Genomic DNA, 8,479 nt, shown 5'->3' with positions numbered 1-8,479 from the left:
TAAAACTAAAGCGACTAGACTGTGCACTTGCAGTCAAGTACCCGACAAACTATATTTCATATATAGCCAGATCAAGCATCAAGTTTTTGGCGCCGTTGTCGGGGATCTGTTTTAGTCAAATAGTGCGATTCTTTCGTTGCACGGTATAGACTAAGGTAAAAACAAAAACTAATCTTCTCTCCCTTCTTTCCCCGATTGTCTGCCAAGTACTCGCTCACAAGGTGATAACTTAGCACCACCAATCCCTGAATTAGAGCATTTCTTATACGTGAGACGCCGAATACACGAATATCAACAAAAATATGGTATTCCCGATATCTCCTTTCCTCCTAAATCAGAAGAAAAACCAAACATGGCTGAAGAAGGACCACATAATCGTCCTCTTAAATTCTACGCTACCCCGTCCCAACAAGAACCTCACAACAACATTGCTGCCCCCGCTATAAATCGAAACGATTTCGAGCTGAAACCCTCACTATTATCAGCCGTCCAACGACATCAACTTGCTGGAAATCCTACTGACGATCCTAATGAACACCTGACTAAGTTTGTGCAGTACGCCGATACTGTAAAAGCGAATGGTGTATTTCAAGATGCGATAAGACATCGCCTCTTTCCTTTCTCACTAAGAGACAAAGCTTGGGCTTGGTTGCAATCCTTGCCATCCAACTCCGTTACAACATGGGAAGAACTGAGGAACGTTTTCTTATCCCGATACTTTTCACCGAGCAAAACTGCTATGCTGAGAGCTCAAATCAATGGATTTCGACAAAAAGATGTGGAATCTCTCTACGAAGCGTGGGAGAGATACAAGGACATGATGAGGATATGTCCACATCACGGTCTCAAAGACTGGGTGATCATTCACACATTTTACAATGGGCTTATGTATAACACAAGACTTACAATAGACGCTGCCGCAGGCGATGCACTTATGGATAAGCCATACACTGAAGCCTATCAACTCATTAAAAACATGGCCCAAAACCATTGCCAATGGGGAGGTGAAAGAACTCAAGTGGAAAAGTCCCAGACGAAGGGTGGAATGTACGAAATCAGTAGCCTTGACCATGTTCATGCAAAGGTAGATGCCCTTGTTCAAAAATTAGATAACTTGACCATACCACCCGCAGGCACCGTGGCTGCTGTAACTCAAAACTGTGAGTTATGTGGAAACCCTAGACACACTCCACAAGAATGTCAAATATTAGCAGGAGTCCCAACCGATCAAGTTAAATACACACAAGGAAATCCCTATTCAAATACCTACAACCCAGGGTGGAAAAACCATCCTAATTTCTCGTATAAGAATAACAATGCCCTGTATGCACCTGGCCAAGCACCAGCTGTTCCGCCTGGATATCAAAAGCCATCTAATAATGCTCCTAACATGCCTAGGAAGTCAAATCTCGAGTTAATGATGGAAAGCTTCATAGCTACCCAAGCTCAAAAAAATAAATACTTCTTAAACCAAAACATACATACTAGCGAGCAACTTAAACAACTAGCGAACTAAGTAGACACCTTAGCCACCCATAATAAAATGCTTGAAACACAGATTTCACAAGTGGCTCAACATCAAGCATCTACAGCCGCTCCAGCTGGAACATTTCCTGGACAGCCACAACCTAATCCAAAGGGACATGCAAATGTCGTTATACTGAGGAGTGGAAAAGAAGTTGACGGACCCGTAGATCCAAGACTCCAAAACCCTGCCATGTACCAAAAACCAGATAAAACCTCAATTGAGCAGGTGACTGAACCAAAGGAAACTAAAGATAATACCCAAGAGGTCGAAGAGAAAGAGAAACCTTATGTGCCTCCACCTCCTTATAAACCACCCATTACGTATCCTCAAAGACTCAAAAGTTTTAAAACTACGAATCAATTTAGGAAATTTGTTGAACTTCTGAAGAAATTAAACATTACGATACCCTTTACAGAAGCCATCACACAAATGCCCTCCTATGCCAAATTTCTTAAGGAAATCCTATCCAATAAGAAAAAGATTGAGGATGACGAAACAGTTACACTTACTGCCGAGTGTAGCGCCATAATCCAGAATAACATGCCTCCCAAACTAAAGGACCCAAGTAGTTTCTCCATACCCTGTGTCATTGGAAAATTCGTTATAGACAAATCTCTATGCGATCTAGGAGCCAACATTAGTGTAATGCCCTTAACCATTTGTAGAAGGCTCAGTATGGGAGAATTAAGACCAACCAAGATGTCTGTTCAATTAGCTGACCGCTCGATCAAATATCCTGTCGGTATACTAGAGAATGTCCCAGTACGTGTAGGACAATTTTACATTCCTACAGACTTTATAATCATGGACATCAAAGAAGATGCCAATACACTTATCATACTAGGAAGGCCATTCTTGGCTACCGCCGGAGCCATAATAGACGTAAAGAGAGGTAAGCTGACATTCGAAGTTGGAGAGGAAAAGGTTGAATTCATCCTGACCCAATTCTTACAAGCGCCAGCTATAGACGACACCTGCTATCTGCTTGATGTCATAGACGAGTGCGTGAGAGAGATGGAGATGGAAGAAACCACATACTCTGAAATAATGAAAATCCAAATCCCTCCAATCTTTGAAGACAATAATTGGCATGAACCATACCAAAACGAAAGTCTATGCAAATGCTTAGCACTTACACCCGACCACATGTCATGCCCAAAGAAACCTGACTTGGAATTAAAAGCACTACCAAAGAACCTAAGATACGAATTCCTAGACACTGAACTGAAAAGATCAGTAATAGTCAACGCTGACTTAGGACAGATGGAAACTGAGAAATTACTAGATGTCATAAGAAAATACCCAACAGCGTTAGGATATAACATCGCTGATCTAAAAGGAATAAGTCATTCTATCTGTATGCATCGTATTATGCTGGAGGAAGATTGTAAAACCTCTAGAGAGCACCAGAGAAGGATCAACCCAATCCTAAGTATCGTAGTCAAGGATGAAGTAAAGAAACTTCTAGATGCTGGAATCATATACCCGATCTCCGATAGTCAATGGGTTAGCCCCGTTCATGTAGTACCCAAGAAAGGAGGTGTTACAGTTGTCAAGAACGAGAAGGGAGAATCAATAGCACAAAGAATTGTGACTGGAAGAAGAATGTGCATTGACTATAGAAAACTAAATAAAGCCACTCGTAAACATCATTTCCCTCTACCCTTCATTGACCAAATGCTTGAACGACTGGCCAAGCATTCTCACTTCTGCTATCTAGACGGTTATTCAGGATTCTTTCAAATCCCAATCCATCCTAACGACCAAGAAAAGACTACCTTCACATGCCCCTATGGTACATTCGCCTATCAACGAATGCCATTTGGCTTATGTAACGCTCCCGTAACATTTCAAAGATGCATGATGGCAATCTTCGCCGATTTTATAGACGACATCATGGAAGTCTTTATGGACGATTTTTCTGTTTGTGGGTAGAGTTTTGAAGGATGTCTATCTAACCTCAAAATGGTACTCGAAAGATGCGTGAAAGTAAACCTCGTTTTAAACTGGGAGAAATGCCACTTCATGGTTCAACAAGGAATTGTATTAGGTCACGTGGTATCTGACAGAGGAATTGAAGTAGACAAAGCTAAAATCAAAATCATAGAGAACCTTCAACCTCCGAAAACCGTTCGAGAAATAAGAAGCTTTCTAGGACACGCCGGTTTCTACCGACGTTTTATTAAAGATTTCTCGAAAATAACCAAGCCACTTACAGGATTATTAATGAAAGACGCTGACTTCATATTTGATGAAAAATGCTTAACAACGTTCAACCAACTGAAAACATCTTTAATCACCGCACCCATATGTAGCGGTGTATTCGTCACTTTATGATTTATCGATTAAATCAAAAGCAAAGCATACAAAGATAGAGTCGCCACCGCACTAGTTCGGCTAAAAGATTTCCAAAATATGAGTGGGTTCATTTTAAACAAAAGCCCTAAGGTCTTTCGTTATCCACGGGAGAAAACTCAACCTTATACAAACAACAAGTCCACCATGTGAGAAAAGCTTCGACGTACTAGAGGGGTTAACCCTGTTTTCAGTACGGAAGTCTTACAGTTCAATCACTAAGGACAAAAGGTGAGATTAACATCAACCAAATAGGATAAATCAAACCTATGGCTAATGTAAGAAAACTTATCAAGAATGGGCAAAGCCACAAAACAATTGAATGAGTGAAATTAATCAATTAGGATTTATTCACAAAAGATGGTCAAAGTATGATTAGAATTTGATTCGAAGAAGTATTAAGAAAATGAAGTTTGAAAAGTCAAAGGCTTAAGGCCTAGGTTTCTAATTTGAAAAGAGATGAGAATGTTTGCACAATAGTTTTCAAGTTTGGGTTAACATGCAAATGGAGGTTTAAAGAAACAAAAGGTGGGAGGGTGAGGAAGTAAAACTTCTTAGATGTTCACCTCTTGAGATCATATGTAAGATGATTCAAGTGATTCCTTTGGAATAGGCAACAATGCACATAATAGGTAAACAAAGTATTAGGCAAGGTTAACAAAGATGGATACCGGATGCCAATCACTGGACTTATACCAATCTCCTAAAACAAAGATGGATACCAGATGCCACTCAATGGACTTATACTAGTCTCCCAAAAGCAAACAAAACATGGATATCAGATGCCAATCAACTGGACTTATACTAATCTCCTAAAACAAAACAAAGGATGGATACCGGATGCCAATATATGGACTTACTCTAGTCTCCAAAGGATGATCATGGGAAACAACTGCCAATAAATGGGCTTACCATTGACTCCTCACACACAACAAGCAAAACAAAAGTAAAGAGGAAACAAGTTGCCAATAAATGGTCTTATACTCGACTCCTACCAAATCACAGGAAACAACTGCCAATAGCTGGACTTATAATTGACTCCTCAATGGTCATAGGAAACAACTGCCAATAAATGGACTTACAATTGACTCCTCAAAAGACAAAACAAGAATGTCACAAGGATATGAACAATGATCATGCAATGATGTATAATTAATGATGATAAATGCACAAAGGCACACATAAGCAGATATGCACAAATGAAAACAAACAAGTCAATTAGCACACACTATATACAATCAATAAGGCTCAAACAAGGTTAGACTTTACAGTCAACTGGAATGGGGTAAGTTGTGCTCTTAACCCTAACATTGAGAGTTAGGGTGAAGCAGATGAAATGGAGATGAGGGGTGTGCCTCATGGCTTCTATCCCTGGTCAGAGAGAGCATTGAATAATAGAAGGTGTGGGAGTTCAGAAAGTAGGAACTCTTCTCCACAAGTTATTGACTCTATAAGATCTTGGGTTAAGATCCACAATGCATCAACATGTTATGTGAGCAAAGGGATGACACACTGAATAGCAGGAGATGGACTACACATCTCTTTTATCTGCCAATTGCCTTATCAAAGGACTTTTCCTGCTTAGCACAAAATTAAACACACAAAGACATTGCCTCTTAAGGAGGGCTTCAGACAGGTGCCTGACCACATAACAGGCCAGGTCTTCCAGACTACATGAAGATTAGAGGTTATACCTAATTGGTTAAGCAACCAAGAAAAAGCAAGTTCAAAATGAACTTAAGCAACTTATGTACCTGTGGAAACATCAAACAAATCAGTACACAACTCAGACAACTAAACAACAGTCAATAAGCAACAAACAATCCCAATGTACACAATGTATAAGCCAAAGGTCAAATTCAAATGAGTCAACATCAACCTACAAAACACACAAAGATTAGTAATCAAAGGCAATCATTAATGCTCAAATGATGGAGCATCATTAACCATGTAACTTGGATGTTCAACCTGAAATCAAAGCTTCAAACATGAGAGGCAAACCACTAGGTCAAAGCCTAGGGTCAAAGATGGAGAAAAAAATTCAAAACAGAAGCTAAAAATTAACATGAATCAACTTCAAACACATCTTGAAACAATCCAAAAGGTCTCACATCAATATCAATTACCAAATCCATTTCATGATCAATTGAAGTTCAAGACTATTTTAAAGCTCAAATGTGATCAACCAGAATGAAAAATCTCAATTAAATCCGAAATCAATCAAATAATTCCCAAAAAATTCAAACTCATTCACAACATCCATAATATGCATCACACAAAAAATCAGAACAATTGGAGATCATTTGATAGGGTAATCACATCACATAAGTTGAACAAGCAAAGGTGTGACACAAATTGTCACACCTATCTTAACATGATTATAAAACAGCAATGACACATGATAAAAATACCAAATCAACACCATAATTTCAAGAAAAGTATCTAGTTTCATCATGCAAATTTTTAGATTCATTGGATCAACAACCATCATTTCACAAATGCATAAGCAAGGCAAGGTACAAAATGGATACATGTTCACAAACCCTAGGGCAAAAAATTTTCCAGCCGTGCACAATTTATGGAAAAATAACCAAAAAATAATAGACAGAAAATGCGACACAATGCAAAAAAACCACATATTTTTTGGATCATTTATCAATTTACTATGAATTTTGGAAGATGGAGAAAAATAAAAAAAAACATGGCATTTGAAATTTTGACACAAGCTGGAATCGAACTGAAGCAACATTCAAATGTGGCACGCTCAACTAAATGAAATGCTGCCGTTTCATTAATGTGCTGGCAGTCAACGCACAGTCAACATGAGGCTAGCCAATGGGAGCGCGCGCATGGAAACAGCATGCACCAATCAGAAACGAGTTCTGGAAAAACACATGCAAACGCCTGGAAACAAGCTTCTAAAGATCAAACGCGTTTTCTGGAAATGATATTCATCATCTTCATCATGTTCATCATGAACAGTGCCACGCTCAAGAACAAAAGTTCACAAAAATTAAAATCAAACATATCATGGCGTAGATCTTGCAACATACAACACGAATCCATGCATGGTTTGACCTAATTCTAACTAACATGAGCGAATCGAAGCAATCAAGTTTCACATGTGAATGTTCAAATCAGCATAACTAACTCAATTTGGCATGGAATTTAGTGATTCAAAGCTCAGTTTACTCAGCAATGCAAGATCTACAACAATAGCACAATGAATTTAAGAATTAAAGAGATCGATTCAATGACCTCTTGATGAAACAGAACTGGAATTGGTGGATCCAAGGCCTTGCAATGCTCCAGACTTCTTCTACAATGCTTGTATGATTGATTGGATGAAGAATTGAGGTTCAGATGTGCACGATCTCTCCAAAATCAGATTTCACCATTGATGCATCAAAGCTTCAAGCTGCTTCAAACAGGCATTGTTTTCTTCGATTCTACATGCAAACCTACTCAAGAACTCTTCCAGATGATGAATTGATCAAGGAAAGTGGAGTGTGTTTGAAGAATTGGAGAAAAAAATTTGAGAGAAAAAGTTTGAGAAATTTCTAGATCTGAAAATTATGAATGTTCTTAGCTGAAAACAGTTAGGGTTTGTGTTATATACTCCCTCCTAATCATGCTTAATTAAGCCTTAATCAAAATGCAAATGGATTAGTGAAGTTTCAAGGTGTTTTGCAAAATTGAGTTTCTCACCCTATGCATGGAAATTGCATGTGAACAGTACACGAATTCATTTTAATTTCACTTAAAAAACCATTTTGGAGCTATTGGCAATGTTAGAATGTTCAAATGATTGGCCAATTTTAAACTTTAAAAATTCCCTCCAAAAATCAAGTGAAATACCAAATGTTCATGTGATCACAATTCATGCAATGCAATGCATGATTTGATAAGTATAGGTCAAGAGAAGAATGTACAAAAAAGAGCCACTTGAATTGGAGCTTTGGTTGAGAAGTTATGCACATTTGAATCTTCATGCATCCTTTGTCATGTTTTGATCATATCTCCTTAACCATACATGAGAAATTCATGATCTTGGACTTTTTGGAAATGGGAGAGAAAGATCTACAACTTTCATGTTCAACAAAATTTCATTTGAAGCTTTATTGATCATGTAATTTGAAGTTGAAATTAGGTTAAAACCTTTCCATTTTTGGCAATTTTGAATTATAGGTCACTTTCTATTTTTGGAAAGTTTTGACCTGACTTTATTTTCTTCATTGTTGATGTTTGAAATGTCAAATGAGACTTGTTTGAACATGAATGAAGTATTTCTAATCACTTCCCACCTCCAAATCCACTGTTGACTTGGCAGTTGACTTTCTAGGCCTTCAGTTAACCTGGCAATGTTCTGATGAAATTCAAGCCTCTACCACTTGGGATTTTGATTCAAAATAACATCATAGCTCACATGAACTCTTGATAATGATTGTGGGGGATCCGAATCTCAAAATTGGCCACCATCTATTGCCCAATGAATGTGTTGACTGCTTTGACCTGTGATTACTTCATCTGCAAGTACCAAGGTTAGATGACATATTTTTGTACTTTTGGTTAGTGATTGAAATGAAAGCAATGATA

At 38.2% G+C, this 8,479-nt stretch overlaps 1 non-coding gene across 1 annotated transcript; it reads right to left on the bottom strand.

Annotated features, from left to right (window-relative positions):
* Positions 1-739: 739 nt before the first annotated feature.
* LOC127116997 (small nucleolar RNA R71) lies at positions 740-846 on the bottom strand. The gene has a single exon (XR_007801762.1). It is a non-coding gene; the product is annotated as a small nucleolar RNA R71 (small nucleolar RNA).
* Positions 847-8,479: the final 7,633 nt, after the last annotated feature.

Source organism: Lathyrus oleraceus, chromosome 1 (genome assembly GCF_024323335.1).
Source record: "Lathyrus oleraceus cultivar Zhongwan6 chromosome 1, CAAS_Psat_ZW6_1.0, whole genome shotgun sequence".
Lineage (NCBI taxonomy): Eukaryota > Viridiplantae > Streptophyta > Magnoliopsida > Fabales > Fabaceae > Lathyrus > Lathyrus oleraceus.
This window is presented reverse-complemented; position numbering and strand designations above follow the sequence as displayed.